Source organism: Vulpes vulpes, chromosome 4 (genome assembly GCF_048418805.1).
Source record: "Vulpes vulpes isolate BD-2025 chromosome 4, VulVul3, whole genome shotgun sequence".
Lineage (NCBI taxonomy): Eukaryota > Metazoa > Chordata > Mammalia > Carnivora > Canidae > Vulpes > Vulpes vulpes.
This window is the reverse complement of record NC_132783.1, coordinates 7,090,209-7,114,628: the sequence shown is the minus strand read 5'-3', so window position 1 is coordinate 7,114,628 and position 24,420 is coordinate 7,090,209.

Sequence of the window (24,420 nt, the reverse complement as noted above, 5' to 3'; positions counted from 1 at the left end):
TCTGAATACTTGGTCTACTGGGAGAAACGAAAAAGATTAAGTGCAGTTTGATAAGTACATAAAATGGAGAGCAATAATTTATTCATGGAAAATTTTCAAAACAACTATTAGCCAGTTGAATATTGGAAACAATATTGTTGTTCTTCCGTTGTAAAATCATAGAGTTGTAAGGGTTTTTGTTTGGAGATCAAGAATAGTTTATTATGCCTCTAGGATAGGAAGTGATTGATTAGATTATTGCAGAGGTAGACAGATGGGCATAGAGATGGTAAAATATTGAGGCAGAAATGTTAGAATTGGCCAGATCATAAATAGGCTTCGTATCATTAGGATTGTCAATTTTTTCTGAATGTTAATGTCCATAAAAAATATATAGCAGACAAGTGACAAATTCATATTGCCATTTTAGTAAAATCATCTTTGGGAAGGATGTAAGGATAGATAGGGATCAGGAGGATTTCTTTCCAGTATGAATAGCACTTGAAGGCTATTTTGGTAAAACAAAAATCACAAGCACTGTACTAAGGTTTTTGCATTGGGTCTGAAGAGAAATGGAAGTATCAACCTGATATGGTGGCTTATTAAAAATGAGTGATGAAGGGAAGAAAGAAGGAAGGGTTAAGATCAAATTTTGAGCTTTCACAGTTGTTGGAATGGGGATGTGATATTTTTCTCTTATTGACCCATGAAAACTGCCTTAGAATCTATACATAAAAAAAAGAATATATACATAATGGGCTTTTCATTTTCAGGGGGTTATAAGCATGCTCTCCAATATAATATAAATGATTTGATTTTAAATCTCAAGATAAAGAAAGCATTAAAACATGAGACAAATGAAAACTCCACTTTCAGGTAAGGGCATTTAGGAATAAAGAAAGTAACTTCTGAGAGTTACATGGCTAATAAATGACTAAACTAAAAGATGGATCCAGATCCATCACTCTCCATGGAATTAATCACTATTGATTGTTTGCTGTGTGAAAGATGAAATGCACCAATTAAAGAGATGACTTTACTCAGGCTATTCCAATAGGAAGTTCTCCTGATATTAAGTATAATTTCAAAGAAAAGGAGGGGAGACGGGTTTGTGGAGCATATTAACAAGGGAGTCATCAGTGAGTCTTATGGGAGTATAGAGGAATTATGAACAACAAGTCTTTATTTGAAGGGTGGAGGCAGCAAATTCACAGAACATGTAAGAGTAGGATGGTCCTTTGTGATTAGCGGTTTTTCAGCACATGAAAGGGTAGGGACTTCTTGACCATCACTGTTTTCCAGAAACACAGATACAGATAAAATTTAACACTGTCATTTGTTATTCAATTAAAATGATTTGTTAGAGGAAAAAAGCAATGCAGTAGGGATAACTTAGCAGTTCATGCTAAATAGAGGATGGCAGTATTTTTTTTAGTAACCCCAATTAGTAGAGTTACTCTGTGTAACATAATGAATATGTACATAGGAGTTTATTCCAAAATCTCCACCTTTTTTCTTATTTTATTTTCCCTAGGTTTCAAAACTTGTTTCCTGCTACGTACTTGATGTTTCCATACTTACATTCTCTAGGAACTTGAAAGTCCAAATGCTCAAAACCTAACTCATTATCTCCTTTTCCAAAACGTACTTCTTTTATATTTCTTCTACAAATATCCAACCAAACATTCACCGTAGAAACCTCAAAGTGACCCAAGACTCCTCTCAAACTCTCACCTCATACAGAGAATCAGTTAAAATAACTCTTGTTCATTTTATAGCCTAAATTGCTCTCTAGTTGATGTTTATATCTCCACTGACATTATTTTGCTACTTATTTTAACATTTGCCTTGTCTTCTTACTCTTACCCCAGTCCTAGGCCATTGTATCTCGTCCACACTGTCGCCAGTTAAATAACAATAAAAAAATATTTCTTGCTTGTGCATTAAAAAAGTAAAACAATAATACATAATTTTCCACTTATGAAATGTTTCCAATGTACTGTTATATGTGAGCATGCAAGAATGCAAGAACTTTATGCCATGGCACCAAATGGTTTTCCTAGCCTCCTCTGCTTTCACTTCACACTATTGCTGATTTTTATTCTGGAATTCAGTATATACGTGCATACGCCTTCCACAGTCTGTGTCCCATTCTTGGTGTAGAATGTCCTTCTCATCCATGCGGCGAATGCCTATGCATCCTGTAGGACTCAGCTCACAGTTAAATTTCTTTTGTATGCCTTTGAAAACTATTGCTTTGGATATAAAGTTGTGAGTCTTTTTACTTTCTAAAGCAACCCTTTATTTTAGCCTCTTCTTCTCTAATCTAAATTGTGAACTAGTTGAAGGCACAGATTATAAGCAAATATAGTATAAGAAGGTAGTTAAAGGCCTAGTCTCTAGATCACAGTGATTGATTCCTCACTTCTGACCTCAGTATATATTAATTGGGTAACTTGGGGGATATTGCTTAACATCTTCAGATCTCAAATTTCTCATTTAAAAGATAGGAAAATTAATTAAAATTATGTTAATGGCTTTTAACATTGAGTCGTTTTATCTATGTGAATCAGTTCAGAAAATGCTTATTAAGCAAGGTGCTTATATAGAAGTAGTGATATTTTTGTCAACTTTATTATTACAATTGTATTTTTTTTAAATGCTAGCACCTAATATCATACCAATTAGTAATTATAACAATAACAGCTTATTGATCAGTAATGGTGTATCTGCTGGTGTGCTTTGTTAAATTGACATATTTAATCTCCTCACAACCACTTTCTGAGTTCTGTTTCATTATCATTTCTGTTTGCAGGTGAGGAAACCAAGACACAGAGATGGAGATGTTGAATGGTGGAGGAATTAAACTCAGGCAATCTCACTTCAGTGCCCTTGTAAATAATCACTATAGTTGAATGCCTCAGTATGGGATAAAATATTAGATTATGAATGAGTTTATCAAGGGAGGTTTGAATAAAACCAAAATTGGATGTACTTAAACCTAATACCTGTACTTCAACTTTTAAGTTTCTAATTTACAATATAAAATTAAGGATATTACCTCTAATAGAAGCCACATATAACTGCAATATATATAATGCATAAAACCTAATTTATTAGAATATTAGATTTATTAGATTATTTATTAGATTAGGTACTTAACTTGGATTTCAAATAGAAATTTAGGACAAACAAGGAAATATCAATTGCAACCACTTACTGTGTAGTGGTTAGTATAGATCTTCATACTGAGGGTGATTGGACACTTTGTGTACAAAACAGTAACCTCCTCAAAAAGAATCATCAAATTTAAAAGGTGGTCCTATTTTAGAAACTGAAGTTTTTCAAAAAATTAAATAAGAATTTTTGGAAATAATGTTTTGCCCATTCCAAAATGGAAAATGCTGTTTTAGTTGGGAAATAGTTTTATTCATTATAAACTACAATGAATATATTACATATAGCTTTATTCATTATAAACTATATATGAATAAAATATACTATATATAATTTTATTCATTATAAACTATGAATAGAATATACATAGTTATTCATTATATTTTATTTTGCTGAAATTCATTCAAAATATTATTTTAAACGAATGTATTGAAACATAGTATTAGCAAAGGCAATTCTTCATTTTATGACTGCGTTTTAGATAGATTTATAATATTGTAATATGTAAACCATATTCTTATTTTAAATGTCCCTGAACTCTCAAATTAGACATGTGAAGGATTGCATTATTTTAACACATACAAATATAGATATTGGAAAGAAAGAATAAATAGCTCACTTAAGCTAATTATCACTGGCTTTAAGAGGCCTTTTACCACTCAAGTGAAACATGCATGGTAATGTTGATGAATCTGGGATCTTTTAAAAGCCAAATAGTCATCAATCAACTCTATCTTCCAGATGTACACATAAAATTAGCAACAGAACCTTGTTGTATTTAAACTCCTGATATGCCCTTGCATATGTATCATATTTTATTTAGCTTACCTATATTATCACATTTATTCCTCGCAACAACCCTCTTAAGCAGCTTATATTTGTATTCCTATTTTAGAAATGAATCTGAGCTTTGGATGAATTATGACCAAAAAACACACATCAAGTTAATTGGCAGAGACAGAACATGAAGCCAGATACATTGACTCAAAAACAATAAAGGTTTTATTGAATCCTTTTATTTTTGAGGCAAGTCATTTCAATTCTTATTAAATAACTATCATCTTACTTATGTTAAATAGATATTAAAATAATGTAAATCATAAATATGTACCTTTTCTTTTTAAAGATTTTTAAAATTTATTTATTCATGAGAGACAGAGAGAGAGAGAGAGAGAGAGAGAGAGAGATGAAGAGACACAAGCAGAGGGAGAAGCAGGCTCCATGCAGGCAGCCCAATGTGGGACTCAATCCCAGGACTTGAGCCAAAGGCAGACGCTCAACCGCGGAGCCACTCAGGCATCCCACATATGCACCTTTTCTGATAGAGTTTATAGGAATGCTGCATTATGAAATCTTGGAAAATAGAACAATAATTCCACAGAACATCTGTAATGGTGTTATATTATGTAGATTGGCCCATTTGTTGAACTGAAATCTTGATTGAGGTGAAGAAAATTATTTTTCTTTCCAATTCTTAGTGGACTTTTCCTTAATTCATAAACTTACTCAAATGTTTGTTCAGTTACTCAGTAAATATATTTGAGTATATAGCAAATGCTAGGCATGCTGCTTGAGGTATTCAGTGCTGAGTATCTCATGGCACCTGACTTCAGCTGCTCTTTATTTCATATCTTCATAGAAAGGAAACAGGTTATTTAAGAATGACAGAAGTAGCATTTTTGTTTTATTTTTAATTTTATGTATTTATTTTTATTTTAAGTAGGCTCCACACTCAAGGCAAAGCCCAACTTGGGGCTTGAACCCCCCCCCCCGACATTAAGTCCTAGGCCAAGATCAAAACTAAGCCACCTAGGCCCCCCAAGAGTAGCATTTTTGAAACACCTACCTAAGTGTTGAATTGTTGCTCTAAGGAACAATAATATTCAGTTCTATCCAAATTGTTTTTTGTTTTTTATGGATTTTTTTGTTTATTTGTTTTTGGTCTCATGGCTCTTAGTATTTTCCTTATTTTCGCTCCTGTTGCATTTTATCCAACATTTGCATGGCTGGATGGCCGCAGTATTATAGAAGTATTATGCAAAATTAAAGAATTGGTATTTTCTATCTGAAACACTCAAAGTTTATATATATTTTTGTTTGAGGTTTTTGTTTTAATTCCAGGTAGTTAATATAGAGAGTAATATTAGTTTCAGGTTAAAGGATATATATATATATATATATATATATATATATATATATATATTAATGTTATATATATATATATTAATGTTATATATATATATATATATTAATGATTTATTCATTTATTTGAGAGAGAGAAAGGAGTGCATGAGTGAGGGGACGGGTAGAGGGAAACAGAGAAAAACAGACTTCTCACTGAGCGAGGATTCCCGACAGCCTGGGACTTGGGATTCAATCTCATGATCCTGAGATCATGACCTGACCCTAAGTCAAGAGTTGGATGCTCAACTGACTCAGAACCCAGGTGCCCCCAAAGTTTATATTTTAAGCCCAAAGACATATTTTCTAGATGTGTATCTTCCTGTGTGCCTAATTTCAGTTGCTTCTGTTTCTGAGGAAGGCTGTCTCTAATCTAGGCATTCTTTACCCTGGATTTTGTTCTCAAAGCAGTTTTAAGAACATTCTGACACCTACTGAGAAGAGAAGGGCTTCTAAAGCAAGTATTACAGAAAAAATCCTGTCATTCTAAAGACTATATAAAATGTTTTCTCTTCTTCTACAGCAGTTAAGGGTTTTTATTATTTAACAATCTTGTTCCCATCACATCTAGGTTAAAATAGAACAAAGATTTATGAGAAGACATATAAAATAAGAATTTATAGATGAAAATAATGTTACTATTAGACCACAGGGGTCAAAATCCTTAATGATTATTTTAGTGTCCTAGGGAAATATTAATACTTTTAACTAAATTTATGAAGGAAGGTGAAAAAAGTTATAATCAGACATTACCAACTTCGAATAAATAGTATAAATTACCCTTGAAATTAAACGAAAGCAATAAAGCTGTACATATATGCATATACCACAGAAACCTAAGAAAGTTTTCTCAATTAATTACTCATTGGCAATGTGTAAATAAATAAAAATGAATCATAGAACACTCTACTTAAAATGAAAAACTTTATAATTTGCACTAAGATGATAATTAATTGGTATGGAAACTGAGTATTCAGCATTTCTCCTACTTCCAGTACATACAATTATGCTTTTTAGTGATTTTTTTTTGCTACTATAACCTAATATAAATTGACAAGGGATCAGTAAGTAGCCAAGGATATAAAACACTTTCTTCTTAAGATGTTACCAAAATGTGTGCTGTGCCACATTTAAGAACTTTAAGATGCAACTGGCAATTTAAAAATCACTATGTAAATGTATCATTCTTACTAAGCAATTAATTACTTCCACCCCATTTAACTGCAAATAAGAAATGCAAATAAGAAATAATTTGGCTTTGCTCAGCTGCTTGAATATTTTTGTTCAAGTGCTTTATTTTTTATATTGTTTTAAAGATCACTAGAAGTAAAAATAAATGTAACTAGAATAATATGTTCTTGTGTTATTTAATGAACATAAAGATAATAACTGAAAAATCCATATGGTTTGAGAAGAGTATGTGAGTGCTGGTTTTTTTGTTTTGTTTTGTTTTGTTTTTTTATGATTGATTGTTTAGAGTGCCTTTAACATTTTTGGCTTTGAAAGGACTTTGATATCTCCATTTGTTCCAGCTGCTGTAGCTCCCTCTCTTGCTCCTCATTGCCTCCCAGTTTTCCTCTCCCTAAGAAAGATTTGAGAAAGAATGGAAAGTCTCCAATCACCCCAAATGTGTGCATGAGATTCCCCCTCCTTTATGTGGGCTACTCAGTCATGTTGGCCTACTGTGGATTCAAACACTGGGTGACAGTTGTCAGCTTCACGTCCTGTGACCTCCACTAGTAAAGAGCCCTGCTGTGCCCAGCTGAGGGCTTCCACATTTCTTTGAGTCCCCAACCCCTCACTGTTCTGCAGAAAGCCTTCTCATTCTTTCACACAATAAATAATATATTTCTCATTCATTCACACAACAAATAATATATCCAATATTTACTAAGGCTCAGGCACTCTTCTAGGTCACAGGGATAAAATAATGAACAGAAGAGCATCTCTTTCCTCATGTAATTAACATTTTTGTAGGTGGAGACAGATAATAAAAAGCACAATAAAGCACATTAGAAATTAGACAAACCGTCAGGGACTGCCTGCAAAGATGACATTGTGAGGTGAGAATTAAATGACTATTAGATGGGGCGCCTGGGTGGCTCAGTGGTGGAGCATCTGCCTTCGGCTCAGGGTGTGATCCTGAGGTTCTGGAATGGAGTCCCACACTGGGGTCCCTGAGGGAGCCTGCCTCTCCCTCTGCCTATGTCTCTACCTCTCTGTCTCTCATGAATAAGTAAATAAAACATGTTTTTTTAAAAATGGCTAGTAAGAGGAACCACATGAAAATCACAGAAAGAGGGTTTTTCAAGTTTGGGAATTTTAAAGAAAAGACTGTGAGGGAGGAAAAAATGAGAGAAGGAAAGCTGGCATGGCTGAAATCAAATGCATGAGAGGTGGGTGATTAAAGGTGAATGTGGAAAAGAAGTGTGGGTACAACCCACAGGCCTCGAGAAACAATGGTAAAATAATTGTAGTGTCCTGGTTGGCGTGAAGAGAATTACCTCTAAAAGGACTTCAGGTAAATCCTCAGAGAAGACCACCTTTCCTCCAGTGCAATTCAGGATGAAGGGAAAGAGTTATTTCCCAGTTACCTCCCAGCTCCGACACATACCCCTCCCTGCACATGTTCACTTGTGCTTACATGTGTAGAGGAGCTATACGCTGAGACACGATAGCACACGGGAAGTCCAGTATGCACCTGGGAACTATTGACAAAGGAGTTGTTTTCTGCAAATGCCATGGGAACAGCCTGAGCTGAAGGGCTAGTGGCACCTCCAGTCACAATCACTGAGTGATGTGATGGAACACAAACCAAGGTTTTCCACAAAGCATGGCCAGTGTGTTCAGGTTCCAGACCACAAGGGTGGAGGAGCTGGGTCTGTGTTCCACTGTTTATGCCGCTGAAGCTCCCACCCCAACTCTTAAGAGTCCATCTTCCAAATTCTGATTAGCCTGGTCCTGCTAGACTTCTGTGTGCTCCCCTAGAATACAATGAGCAGAGGGAGGCCGTTGCACCTGCAACCACTTATGCCTATGGGTCTTTCTTAAGGAACACTACTCCAGGAGTCTTGGTGTGGGGCCTAGCTGGTCACTGCCCTAGTTTTCTGGATATGTGTGCATTTGTGCTATGATTAGCAAGACGGAATCATGTCAACACATTGATGGAATGATAACCTTCATAAACATGATCACATGATCTACCTGGAGACCATCGTTGATTTAGTGGTAATTTTGAATAGTGCAGACTTAAGTATACACCACAGATGCAAATGAGAAAAGGGAAATTCCATCAACTTCTGGAAGTCGGAAGGCTTATTAGAAAGAATCTTCCATTGGAGGTTATAAAACAGGTGTTCAGCTCTCACTGAGGCCCTGAGTAGCTTCAGAAAATCCTTGAGTTTTGTAACAGCTGGTGACTTTAGAAAGAAATGTATTTCAGTCCTTTAGCTGCATGATTAAAGCTGGAACTGAAGATGCTAAGCGCTTTGCCAAAGGTACAAAAGAATAAAGTGAGGGAAAGGAGCCAGATCTTCTGGTATTCAGATTTATTTTTCTTTTTTTTTCCCCCAATTTTCAGTAATCTTTTTCAGTGTTCTTTCTTGTATCATGCACTCACAGCTAAAGTTAGATATATAAAATGCTTATGATATTTTCAGCCACATGAATGCTGAATTAACTTTTTAAGCAAATGCAGTGTTTACTTACAGAACTCTTTACATATTCTACTACGTAGATGAATGTCAAATAAGTTATATAGGCACAAATGTTTAATTATCGATTTCATTGAAATTCCAGTCAGATTGCCTGGAAATATGTCTGTTTGTTGGGAGGACTCATGAAATTTCCATGAAAATATTCATGCTCTTCTAAGTATTTTCTACCTTCTAATGTAAGGCATAATCTGAATTGCTAATTTGTTCACATATGATTCAGAAGATAACTATCTAAATCACTCTATTTTCAAGTAAACATTTGTGGATATATATTTTTTATTTGTCTTTTTAAATTACATTTTAATTTATTTTGAATTGTTCTTGGGAAAAAATGACATCCATAGTAGATAAACGGTATATTTCCATTAGATTTCTAAATTTGTGATTTGTTTACAGCATCTCTGTATGTGCTGTATGCACAAATGTATATATCTCTTGATGAATTAAAATCTTCCTCCTAATTTCTATCATGAGTTCCTTGTTCACAACTTTTTTCATCTAAAGAAAACTTGATCTTTGCAGTCAGTTTTCCCCATTAATTCTAGGAAGGTTTTCTTTCTTTTTTTTTTTTTTGTATTTAACATTATAATGGAATGATGCTAACATAGGCACCTCAGTACTTCCTCTCTCAACACATAAATTTAATGAATTATGAAAATTTTGTTATTCAATTTATTATATCTTGAATTCTTGCATAACAATTTTCCATTCCTTGATTTTCTTTTCTCTTATACATAGTTGTCTGTTTAGTCTTACCTTTTACTATACTTTAGGTATTTACTTCCCTTGTTAGACTTGCTATGCATCTCAAACTTCACATGTCCCAAACCAATTTTGATCCACTTCCTTCCTACTTCCAGCACTCAGCAGAGCCTTTCACTCTATTAGGTAGATATGCTTGTAGGACAGTTCCACAGTGTTTGGTGTAGATTTCTTGGCTGCAAATAGATTTCTGTAGGGCTGCACTCCTTAGATACACATTTCTCCTTCACTTCCCAAACCCAATCTATTACCAATGAACTTTAAAGTAGATCTAGTGGCACCTGGGTGGCTCAGTCGGTGAAGCCTCTGATTCTTGGTTTCAGCTCAGGTCATGATCTCAGGGTTATGAGATTGAGTCCCGTGTAGGGCTTCAAGCTTAGTATGGAGTCTGCTTGTAACACCTTCTCCCTCTTTCTCCCCCCACCAAACCCAAGCCCACGTATGCACACACACACACACACACACACACACACACACTCTCTCTCTCTCTCTCTCTCGAATAATTTTTTTTAAGGTAGATCAAAATTGTCTCCATTTCTCTTCATCTCCATTATGAAGTCAAACATTGTCACTTACTGACCTATCATGATGGTTGCCTACCTGAGTCTTTGTACCCTCTCCACACCAGCTATCCCTCAGTGATCTTTTCAAATGCAAAATTGCATAACATTAATCTGTCTTTAAATTCTTCATTGTTTTTATTGTGTTTTAATATTATTTTATTTTTAGTTAATAATTAAACATGTTCAGTTGGTTTTGTTGTAATTCATAACCTGAATTATGCTATTTTTTATTGACAATAACTTTCTCCTTCCTTTATTAAATATATTTTATTTTAATTTATTTTTATATACTATTTTAGACATATGTTGCTTTTATTTGTTTTATTCAGCATTGCCTGGCTTACTAAATACCTTGTTTGCATTAGTTCTGTAAATGTTCACCTTAAACATTAAATAATACACTTAAACCTATGTTTTCCAAATACAAAGGTTGAAATTTCAGTCTACTGATAGCATGTGAATGATAAGAAAAATGGTATATCATTACAACCTTCCTCCTCTTTCTGCATTTCTCAACCCCTAATATTTTGTTCATTCTCTTCTATACATTTTTGTCAGAGATCATTATTTTAAAGTAATAATCATTACTCTATGCCATCATTATTAAATTAACTAGAATAAGTTCATTTGTTAATAAGTATATACATTTCATCATTTTATTTTATTTTAAAGATTTTATTTATGTATTCATGACAGACAAAGGGAGAGGGGCAGAGATAGGCAGAGGGAAGAAGCAGATTCCCTGCTGGGAGCCGGATGTGGGATTTGATCCCAGGTCGCTGGGATTAGGCCCTGAGCTGAAGGCAACGCTCAACCATTGAGCCACCCAGGTGTCCCTAAATTTCATTATTTTAATTCCATGTTTACCTGGAACCAGTCAGTACCCACTGTCAGTATTTTCTTTCTTACTCTGGCCTCCCATTTTTTTTTAATTCATTATTTTAATCCATCTTTAAATCATTAGTATGCATCTTCTAGTGGAATTTGCCAAAAGAGTAAATCAAAGAGTTTGGAATCTTTACATAGTTGCAAATGTATCTTGGTTTTCAATTTAGTCTCAATTTATTATGAAATTCTGGTGTCACAGTCTCTTATATGTGAAAATTTGCAGACGTTACTTTACTCTTTCCTGATTTAAATGATGCCATTGAAGAAGTCCTAGGTTTTCTTATAACCTGCTAAATTACTGGCTTCAACAACTGGCATGCTTGTATTGTTACTTTTTATCATTAAAATTCAGGGTGGCAAAGAAAGTTAGTGCAGTTTACTAACTTTTCCTGCCCCACATCTAACCTGTATTTTCCTACCCTTGTGTAGTTTGACTAGCCATATGACTGGGTTGTGTCAAATAGAATGTAGGTACAAATGATACATCATACTTCTTGCTTGACTTACAAAAATATCTTGTGAGTGATTGTCTTATTCTTTGTTTTCATTTAAAAATGACAATACCAATCATATAATTAAAGATGAGTGCATCAAAGATATAAGGAGACTGAGTCATTGAATTACTAAGTAGAAACCTGCTTGTCACACAGACAAAATGTTTTGTAAAACTATTACCTTCAGTGTTTGGAAAGACTGACCAATTGCTTACAAACCTGGAAGTTTAGAGAAAATGATGAAGATTCACAGAAGAATAGATATATGGAATATTTGATGTTTGAATACATTGAAAGAAATTTTCCAGCTCAATTTGGAAGTTTTGAATAAATTGGTGAAGGATATATAGAAAATGAAGCAACACGCAGATACACCCACATATTCACAATCATCAACTGCAGTATAAATAGAAAGGTCTACAAGAAAGAAAAGTCAATCTTATTTTACTATGCGGCTTCATTATGTGCATAATTTACATATTTATACTAGTATAAGCAAAGGATACTTATTTGACCACACCTCAAGATGGAACAATAATCAACATGTGTAGGAGTGGTGAAGTGTGTGTGGGGGGAAGAGAAAGTGAAAGTTTGAGAAAAATAGGGTCGATAAAAATAACTGAATTTCAGGAATAAAGGAAAAGCAGGATAAGATACAGCATGCATTTTAGAAATGTGAGGATGAATAGGATAAAGAGCTAAAATATTTGCTAGCAGTTGTCATCATGTAGGAGGTTAGAGCAGCGAAAGAAGGGAAATTTACTATTGTTATAGCTCATTTTCCCACTTGACTTTTTACACATAAGTAAAATAGTGCATGTGTATTATTTTCATAAAAATGCAGTAAAATAAAAGAAAATCAAATATAGTATTAGAATTAAAGTGGTGAATACATAAACTCCTTCTTAGATTTTAAGGAATTTAAACTCCTGAATTGATTTACTGAAAAAATCATTTTTGCATAGTTTTAAGAAAACTATATGATTCATAGTTTTAAAAAGTGTGCTTTATAACATCTACAAATGCTGATGTTTATGATAAAGGTTACTGTTTCAAATACATTTGGGAAACTGCTTTCTTTCTTTTCTTGAGAGTCACAATTCACTTCATCCCATTACTTATTTATTTATTAATTTATTTGCCTACTTGCTTTCTTTACATTTATGTATTTATTTTTCAGCAATCTCTACACCCATCATTGGGCTTGACCTCATGACCCTGAGATCAAGGGTTTCATGCTCTACTGACTGAGCCAGCCAGGTGCCTCATTTCACTCCATTTAGGTAATTATGGAATTCCATAAGGAAACACAAGTATTTCACTTTTATTTGATCCATTTTTCTCACAAATACATATAAACCTAGACTACTTTTTTTTAACTTAAAAATTATCTTGTCAAACAATGCTTTGTGGAACACTATATTGAAAATCTTGTTTGTGTGTGTGTGTGCTCTTCTTAAACCTACTTATATAATATATGCCAATGATTTTACATAGGATATTGTAAAAAATGTTCTTGTCTTGAAATGTAAAAGATTGCTCTTTTAGATTCTATAAATCCCTAATTCTATTTTATTCTGTATATTGTCTAGGTATAGAAATAACATAGTGTCGATATACAGAATCTACTGAGAATATTATTTTTATAAGCAATATTTAAACAGAAGTTCATCTCACAAGTGATAGAGAACAGATTTGAGGGAGCTAAATGCACAAACGAGAGCATGACAATACAGGGTGGGTGAGGACTGGAAGGTTCGGAACCAGACAGAGCAACAAGAAAATCAATGCCACATTGGCATCAGGGCTATTGAGGGAAGAAGAGTGTCAATGTGTTCAGAGGATTCATACCAAATACAGGTGGATAGTTATGGAAGTGAGAGCTGTGTTCCAACAGAAACTCCATTCTATATTACAGAGTGGCAATATGCAGAATATGTACCATTTCCTGACAATATGTGATAAAGTTCTTCAAGTCTTGCTAGTAGTAGAGGATTACCATTTTGTTTTTTTCCTTCTGTTTTAACAGTTTTATTGAAATATATTTTACATATCATACAGTACACCTATTTAAAGTATAAAATACAGTTTTTAAGAATTACATTCAGAGATGTGTAACTGCCACCAAAATCTAATTTTAGAACTTTTTTTTTTCTATTTCTATTTCAAAATGAAGCTACATAAACATTAGCAGACATTTCTCATTCTCATACCCCCTCCCAGCTCCTGGTTCTGGCAACCAATAACCTACTTTCTGTCTCAACAGAGTTCTGTATTCTAACAATTTATATAAATGTAACCACAATATATGTGGTTTTGTGAGGGATATTCTTTCACTTAGTATAATACTTTCACGGTTCATCCATATTATAGCATATTACCAGTGCTTCAATTTTTCCCTATTGTTTAGTTAATTCACAAATTTCTTACATGTTTAGTTTCAGTTATTTTGCCAATTTTAGCTATTATTATTTTTGTAGGAGAGTTGGTGACCTCTCCTAGAGAGATGCTCATTTCATCATTCTGGAAGTCAATCTTCTCATTTTGTTTTCTAAACAAAATATTTTTACAAGTTTAGGATATCAGCTATTTTTTTGTTACTTTAGTATAGTTTACCAATTCATAATATTGCCTTCTTTTTATCCTTTCACTAACATGTAAATAGCAAACAGTCTCAGAAAAGCAAAAGACAGAAGTTTCTTTATATGTTAAAAGAGTATATATATATATATAATTTATATTATTATAACTATAAATATTATTTATATAATATAATTATAATTAAATATATTAATATATAAACAAAATAGTATGTGTTCCAGGTATATAATATTGCCTGTTAATATATATATTAACAAAATAGGATGTGTTCCAGGTATATAATATTTTTGAAAATGCTTAGTTAGAGGCCTGCTTACAAATTGCAAAAGAAAACTGCTGCAGCCTTATTATAAAATGAGCAGTATTTTGGACAGGTTCCCTATGGTTTTCTCTTAAAGCTCTGGGATTTTTTAAAGGTCAGCAACCAAGTGGTTTGTCATTTGATACATAGGTGACTTGAAATAAATCAAAACAAGGAATGGAAAAATATTTTAAAATGAGAACTGTATAGTTGCCATCCAACAGAGAAGCCTTTATACGCTTTAGATCTCTGAAAATATAAGAGGAGGTAAATGTTTTAAAAAATGTCCATAGGGTGCTCAAAGATAATAAAGTACAAAAATATAATTTGTAAAATATTACACAAAAGATTTATATAGTATTCAAAATGTAGATCTTTATCTTATGAGCAATTATCCAAAGCCTACGGCATTTCTCAAAGAGAAGTGAGTCCAAATAATGGGACCTCCTGTGTGTTATTTGACAAGAGAACTCTGCAAGGATCATGAAGCCAAAGAACAAAGCTACTTTCACTTGGAACTTTGAAACAACTAATTGACTTCCTAGATGAGGTTTAACTTTTTTCTTGGATTTGCAGCAGGGACATGAAGATTTGTAGGGACATTAGTTCACTGCTTTAATAATAAATAATTTTATCAGTGTTAAGAATCAAAGATGAGTTTGGAATGCAGGTCATTCATTTCTTCAATTAAAAAGAAAAGAGAGAGAGAGAGGAGAAAAAGGATATCAAAACCACACTAGATGCCAGGGTGACAAAGCTGAAATTCATTTATATCACATGAGATACTGTTCAGAGAACACTCAATGCATATTCTGCAAAAGAATATCTTAAAAAATATAATGATTGCAAATATAATATTCTAATCTAATTCTAAAATAGAAACATCAATTCAAGTCCCAAAAGAGATAAAATTTTAAATTTAAAAATATTTTATTGGAGATCTATGAATTTACCTATATGTTATTATCTTGAATATAAGTTTGTTATTAAGGGCTTAATATAATTATGTAGACATACACACACATATGCACACATAAATATATCATGCAATTGTGATTATCTTTATTGTAAGTTGCATTGGGCTCTTTGAAATATTACGTAACAAAAATCCTTCCAAAATCCTTCCGTGAATTAAAGTCTCTTTGGCTAAACAAATATAATATTTTTCTTGATGAAAGTCTTAAGTGATGGCTATCAGAATGATGGGGTGGAAGCTAAGTGTATTTTGTTCATGATCTAGATCCTGGCATAGTGCCGGAGACATGGTAGGTAGCCCATAAATGTCTGTGGAATGTATGAATGAATGAATGAATCATTAAATGAACATATTATTGCAATAGTGAGTGAAAAATCATAAATGCTATCTCAAATCTCCAAATTGTAGAAACAAATTTACCAATGAGTTACCAGATCTGAAGGAATGTGGTCAGTTAATAATTTCCTAATAGTTTCTAAAAGGAAAAATGCATAAAATTGTTATGTGTATGGCCATATCCACTGTTTGTAGTATACAACCACTGATTTTAATGATTTTGATATTTTATCAAATGTTTTAATGATCCAGTGATGATTTATTTAATTAATTTATTTTTTAAAGATTTATTTAATCACGAAAGACACACAGAAGGAGACAGAGACACAGGCAGAGGGAGAAGCAGGCTCCCTGTGAGGAGCCTGGGATCCCAACTTGAGCAAAAGGCTGACACTCAAGCACTTAGCCACCCAGGTATCCCTTATTATTATTTTTTTTAATGGAGGATCATTTTCTAAGGTTTCGATTGGGTTTATGTCCCAGTTTAAGTGGGAAATATCAGACATCATGTGACTTACACCATGGCAAGTATGTTAAGAAAATACATTAAAATGCTAGTATAAAATTCAAGATGTAAAATCATCTGATCTAGAATTTATTAGAAGATAGTAATGGAGAAAAAATATAGAAAATGCATCCCATGTTATAAGTCAACTCCTCTTATCCTTACAAAGAATTAATTCAATTTAATCCCAATAAGTTTATTAGAGTACAAGAAAAATAAACCATAATATTGACAACAAAAAGAAATAGTCAACAATTTCGGGACTGAGGTGGTCTTGTTGAAATATTTTGGTTGTCCTACCTAAGTAAAACTCTTACAATTTCTGATGCACAGTTTCCTTGCTTGTAAAGTGGGCTATTATATAAACACCAAGGTTCTCTCCATGTCTAATATTTTCGGTGATTTGTCAACCAAGGATAATTATATTTTGCACCTTCTTACTTAAAATAATTGTGACAAGTAGATTATTTTTGTAAAAATTAAAACTTTTAATTTCATTTACGTTTTTACTACTAAATTACTATATAATTACTAAAATAAGTTCAGAATTATTTTTGTATAATATATGTGGATATATGTTTTTATTAAAGAAAATCTGAAATATAATAAAAACTAAAATTCGTCCCATATTCTCTCCATGGAAATGACCACTCTGGTACCCGATTTTGCCATTTTACTGTTTTTACACGGTGTAAGTGTGTGTGTATGTGGGTGTTTCTGTGTGTCTGTGTGTGTGAATTAGAGAGAGAAAAAGACAAAGATCTAGAAATGAGAAAATATTACATTGTGATGTTATTTTGCAATATACTTAAGAGTTAATTTAGGGATGGACTTGTTTCTTTTATTATTATTGTTTTTTCCTTTATTTTTTCTGGCTAGTGTCTACCTCTCCAGCTTTTTTTTTAAAGTTTTTATTTTAGTTCCAGTTAACATACAATAATATATTAGTTTCAGCTGTACAATATAGTGTTTCAATAATTCCAAACATCACCCAATGCTTATCATGACCAGTGTACTCCTTAATCCCCATCACCTATTTCACCCGTCTCCCAACTCCTCTCCTCTAATAACCATCAGTTTGTTTTCTGTAATTAAGAGTCTGTCTCTTGCTTTGTCTCTCTATTTCCTTTTTTTTCCCTTTGCTGTTTTGCTTCTTAAATTCCACATGAGTGAAATCATATGGTATTTGTTTTTCTCTAATTTCGCTTAACATAATACTCTCTAGATCCATCCATGTTGTAGTAAATGTCAAGATTTCATGCTTTTGTTAATGGCTGAGTTAGATACTTATCAATCACATCCTTATCCAGTTATCAATTGACGGACTGCTCCCACATCTTAGCTATCCTAAAAGATGCTGCTCTAAATATAGAGATGAATGTATTCCTTTGAATTAGCTTCTTCTGTTCCTTGGGTAAATACCCAGTATTGCAATAGCTGGATTGTCCACTTCTCCAGTCCTATCATTAGCTTTTATTATGTTATATAACAGCCTCCTTGCTTCCCCTATCGGAAAGTTGGGTAAATTATCCTCTTATTTCTGAATTTAGTCATGTGATTTGATTTGATTTGGCCAATGAGATGTATGTAATTGTGAGTGAAGCGGAAACTGGAAAACTGTTCATGCATTTATCCTTCTCTTTGTGCTCACCTCTCTTTATTATTAAAATATTTTAACTAGTCTGCAGAGGGAAGAAGAATTTGCAAATCTGAGACAATCCTGTAGAAGCTTAAAGCTAGTCTCCCTCTCACAAACTGTTTAGCAAACAGCCAAAATCTACAGAGCCACCTAGCTGGAGGCTGCTGAGCACAGACACATTAACGGGCCAGTCTGAGACATGAAGATACACAAAAATTGGCCTACAGAATCATGACTGAAAATAATAGTTATTGCTTTAAGCCAGTGAGTTTGAAGTGGTATTTTGTAGCATATTGGCACATTCTGGTGGCAATAGATATTACAAAAAATATTTCATTTAGATCTCTCCTGCCTTTTTAAAAATAGCATTATTGAGTTACAATTAAGATACCACAAATTTCAACTGTTTAAATGTACAGTGCAATAAACTTTAGTATATTCATAGGGTTTTACAGACATTGCAATTATATACATTTACAGCATTTCCATCACCATAAAAAATACGCTTAGAGACAAGGCAACCACTAATCTCACCAATTTTCTGCCTCATTATATTTGCCTTCTTTTGAAATCTCATACAATTGGAATTCTACATTCTGTGTTCTTTTGTCCCTGGCTTCTTACACTTAGAATAATATTTTTTGGATCAGCCATGTTGTAATGTGTCAAAAATTTATTTCTTTTATTGATAGTTGTTATACATTGTACAGGTATGCTGATGGTTTATTTATCTCTTGATAGGTATTTCTGAAAGATAGATATAGATTATATAGGTATATAGATATAAATATATCTTCTTTAGAAAAAGGTTTCTTCATTTTTTCCTTTTTTTGCTCATTTTTAATTGAGCTCAGTTTTATTGTTGAGTCATAAGAGACATTTTTTAAAAGATTTTTATTTATTTATTCATGAGAGACACAGAGAGAGGCAGAGACACAGGGAGAGGGAGAAGCAGGCTCTACGCAGAGAGCCCAATGTGGGACTCGATTCCGGGTCTCCAGGATCCCACCCTGGGCTGAAGGTGGAGCTAAACCCCAGCCAACACTCGGGTTTGTGTATATATATATAATATATATTATATTGTATATAATACATAATATATATAAATAATATATACATATATTGTACACATATTGTATATATGTATACATACACAATATGTAAACAATATATATACATATATATTAATATATATATACAAACACACCCATATATATAGTGATATATATATATCCAGTGATAAAGTTAATTTTATGATATATTATATATATTATAATATATAATTTTATTATGTGTGTGTATATATACACACACACACAAATACACCCATATATGTAGTGATATTTGCAATTATTTTCTCCCAGACTTTTGGTCATTTTTTCACTTTCTTGATGGTGTTTTTTGAAGAGAAAAATGTAGTTAATTTTAATGAAGTCTACTTTGGTATTTTTTTCCTATTTTTGCTGTCACTATCAGTGTCATATTGAAGAAGTCATTGCCAAATCCAAAATCATAAATATATGCTCTGTATTTCCTTCTAAGGCTTATATTTTTAACTTTTGTATTTAAGTCTGCCATCCATGTTAACTTTTTTTTTGTATGTTTTGATTTGAGGTACAGCTCAACCTCAACTTCCTTTTTTTTTTTTTTCATGTGGATAACCAATTGTCTCAGCACAATTTGTTGAAAAGATGAGTTCATTCCCATTGATTTTTCTTGACATCTTTGTTGAAAATCAGCTAACTATAAATGTAATGACTTATTTTTTGGCTTTCAATTCTATACCATTGGTCATATGTCTGTCCATATGCCAGTACCATACTGTCTTCATTGCTGTGGCTTTGTAGTAAGTTATGAAATTGGGGAATGTAAGTACTCTAATTTTGCTTTCTTTTTCTAAATTGATGTAGCTATTCTGAGTCCCTTGCATTTTCAGATGAATTCCATGTAATCTGGCCTGGACCAAATACTGTAACCCGCAGTGATTGACACAGGCTGAGTAGTATGACTCTTACAAAGCTAATCAGGGTCTATTGCCAGAATTTTATATCTTAATGCCTCAAGAAAGAAATCTCCTTTACTTTGTGTCTCTAAGCTGGCTTGATAAAAATCTAGAGCTACCAATTGCCATGGTTACATGCGTGAAAGAGGAGTGGACTATCCATGTACCGGGAGAGAAAAAAATAATAAAATATATAGAACAACGTGATAAGAAATGAAGAAGAAATCTTGCAACTATTCATATCCTCTTAACCAATTGAACCTGACTTTTATTCAGCTCTGCCTTTTCATGATTTAGTTTTGTTGAGCCACTCAATTCTTTTTGTTGATTAATTTCATGCAGGATGTATTTTTGTCAAACAGAGGTTTCTAATTAATCAAACACTTGTACTAATTAGATTTCTCTTATGTGTATATTCCATTGTTTATTTCAATTGGCATCTGGGAAGTGTGAATAAAGGCATCTTTGTTAGGTATTGTATAATACTCAGGTCCAAAGTACTTCAGTTTTAATTATGGTACAATACTTATACCACCATCAAATGCTCCATTTTTTATAGTACCTACAACATATTAATAAACTGAAAAAATAGTTGTATTTTCTTAGAAAACAGTTTCTTGAGCTTTGCTTCTTAATCAAGTTATAGGTAATATAAATCCCAGATATTTTCAATTATGTAATGAGGTATCTGATGACGTAAATATTCTGTACAAAGAAATTTAATGTTTTTTAAGCAGTGTTTTTTTCATGAAACTTGACAATCAAAACAACTAAGTAAGGGTTTCTTTCCAATTCTGGAAAGAATTTGTTGTAAACAAACAGCAGTATAAATCACTATGGAGCATTTGTAGCTGTCAAGATGACTCATTAATTATTATTCCATTTTTAGCTTTGAGCCACTGATGTATATCAAGAATGAGGCAGAGAAGCTGGGTAGTTTGTGAAGCTATGAATCTACCAACATTCTTATCAGGGTAATGAAGAGACAGTTTTAGGACAATATTTCCTTGCAAATGAGCACTTATTGAAACTGAAGCCTGGAAAGTTCAACTTAGAAACATCCACTTAATAAACTGGAACAGGAGTGTTCTGCTATTATCTTTGCTACTATATCTCTAAAGATTACCTAACAGAACCTCATTAAATATGCAAATCCCTGTTATCAAAAGCTTGCTACAGTAAACCAAAAATTCTATTAATAACTACCCAATTAAATCCTTTTGAATCATTCATCATCTCCAGATAGGAGTAATCTGAACTGAATTCTAGCTTTCTTTCTTACTTACACAGGCCTTAAATATGTTTCTTTTTGATTCTGTACTTTTTAGGGAGGAGGCTGACCTTAAGTTTGAATAGTCCTCATATATCATTTCTACTATCTAAATTGAAACCAAGTTTTCTGTATTTCGAACCAGCTGCCTTATTATTCCCAATAAAAGTCATTTAAAATGGAATATTCTTATTCATGCTTTCACTATGACAAATTATCCTATTTAATTTTCTCTGAATATCTATAATTTTGACTTTATCTACTTCATATTCCCACTAGCAGTTTATGAGGGTTCCAATTTCTCCATATCTTCTCCAACACTTACTATTTTCTGTCTGTTTGATTATAGCCATTTTAATGGATGTGAAATGTTTCCTCATTGTGGCTTTGACTTGCATTTCCCTAATGATACTGATAAAGTGGCTTTTCATGTGCTTATTAGTCATTTGTGTATCTTCTTTGGAGAAATATCTATTCAGATTATTCACTAAATTAAAAAATTGAGTTATTTGTGTTTTACTGTTTAGTGTAAAGGTGCTTTTTAGAATCTAGATACAAGTCCCTTATCAGATATATTATTTGGAAATATTTTCTCTAAGTCTATGGACTGTTGTTTTACTTCCTTGTGTTTTTTGAAGCACAGAATTTCTTAATTTTGTTGAAGTTCAACTGGCCAAATATTTGTGTCCTTCATTACTTCTGACAATTATTTTAATATATATATATATATTGTGCAGAATCTTAGATTTAAGAAAAATGTGTTGATGCCATCATGTCTTGATTTTTTTTTTCCACTTCCTCTTTCTGTAGGAATCTCTAGTGTGGGGACCTTTGGGTGAAATGTTTCTTTTTACTTTTAAATATAAGCAGAGGGTAATTTCTCTACTTATCTGCAAATAGTTCCTTGAATATTCCATTTTCTTTCAGTAAATACAGAAAAATTAATTGGTGCTTCCTTGAGAAGATGATAGAAAAATCCCTTTTATTTTCCTTAGTTGATAAAATCTCTCCCTTTAATAAAAGGTTAGTAGTATTATTGTATCAATATTTGTATTGTACTCCAAATCTTGTAAATTGTTACTGTTGAATAGTTCAATTAACTGGCATTCTCCCTTTTTAAGCTTGGTTAGTGTAATGTATTAAAGAAAAAATATTTTTAATACAGTAAATCATAGTTTATATTTAAAAATATCCCTACCATTTGTGTAACACCTCATAATATTCCATATCACTTTAATAGGCTTTGAAAAATTTGAAAATCACAAATACACAACAAATGAAATTAGCTACTGTTTACGATGTGAGAAACTGCATTTCAGAGCTATAATAGTAAGAAAGATATTTGAATTTACTTCAGTATTTTACAGTTTACAAAGCAATTTCACCGACTTTCTGGAATCTGTCATTGATTTTGTGAGGTGCTTTTGGAATATTTCAATTTTTAGGGCAAGCTAAGGGTTATTTATTGGCAATAAATTACACAGTCATCTAAAAATATATCTTAAAAGTTTCATCTTGAGTTTCTAATCAAATAAGGAGTATTATTTGTGTCAGACATTAAATAGATTAGAGTGTAAGTAGGATAACTGGGCTGCTTTCAGAATATTGGATGACCAAAGGAACTATCATCTGTCTAGAAAATCATGCTTATAAATATTTCAAATGCATGTTTACTTGAGTAATAGAAAAACATTTACCACTCTTGAAATACAACAAATATACCAATTTACCTAAATCCAGTTACAAAATTTAAGTTTCAAATGCTTCTGAGGAGAGTAGGGGGCTGGGGAGGGGCTTGCAGAGAGGCAGAGGGAAAAGGAGAGAGAATCCCAAATGGGCTCCATGCCCAGCCTGGAGCCCAATTTGGGGCTGGATCCCACAACCCAGAGTTCATGACCTGAGCCAAAATCAAGAGTTGGACCTTAGCCCACTGAACCACCCAGGTGCCACAATGCTCATGTTCCCTTGACTTGATTCTTGTCCCTGTTGCCTAAGAAGTTGAAGTTTTTGCCCGTGTCTTCTAAGTGTTTACTGTTCCTTGTCCACTCGGACACTGCATTTAATCTTTGCTTGCTTAACAATTTACTTTCCTACTTATTTTTACATCATCTGTGGACTAATCCATCTAAGAATATATTGTTTTGTATTTTCATATCCTAGACTCTGTGATATTCTTAGTATCTCTTTGACTCCTTTGTTCCCACTTGGATATATTTTTGACAATTCTGAAAGCTATCTTTCCTTAACTGATTTACTCTCATGCTGGTGTCTGACCTTAAAGATTCACAATTTGATGGCCTTCCTTACTTATAAGGAAGTAAAAGAACTTGTTGTGCTCTAGCCATATTTTCATTGTTAATATACCATTGTAACAACACTGTGAACCCAAAGAGGATTCAATACTATTGAAGTGATAGAAGTTGCAAAATGATAGACCTTGAATGTAGGTAAAATATTATGTCTACAGGTAGACTAGAAGAGGTCAACAGGTAGTCAAGTGTGGTGCATTTGCTTTACTCCACAAATTCTATAGAACCCTGACTGCTTCCAGTTCTCTAATCTACAATCCCTAAGATATAACTTTATTCCCATGTTCCAAGGTGACCACTGGAGTACCAGGCAGCCTTGGACTTTATGGCTGGGAACAGAAGTGAGGCACACAGGCCCTCTTTTAAGGGTTCTTCCAGGAGAGTGCACAAAGCACTTTCACTTACACTGAAGCAGGCAACCCGGAAGCACTGACCAAACATAGCTGCAAGAGAACCTAGAGAAAGTAGTGTTTTACTTGGGCAGCAATTTTTTAAACTAAAAATTGAAGATCTTGTCTCTGAAAAAGAATAGGATGATGGAATTGGAAAGGATTGGCATGTCTGTCACAGTTCTGTTGTTCAGGAAAGCAAACTCAGGCTTATTCTTGCTAAATTATTTGTGCAGTTGTACACAACTCAATGGTGTCAATTTACTCTGAATTGAGGAGCATTGGAATATATAGGCTTGTTCTTATTTCTGCAGCATGTAATCTATTTCAAG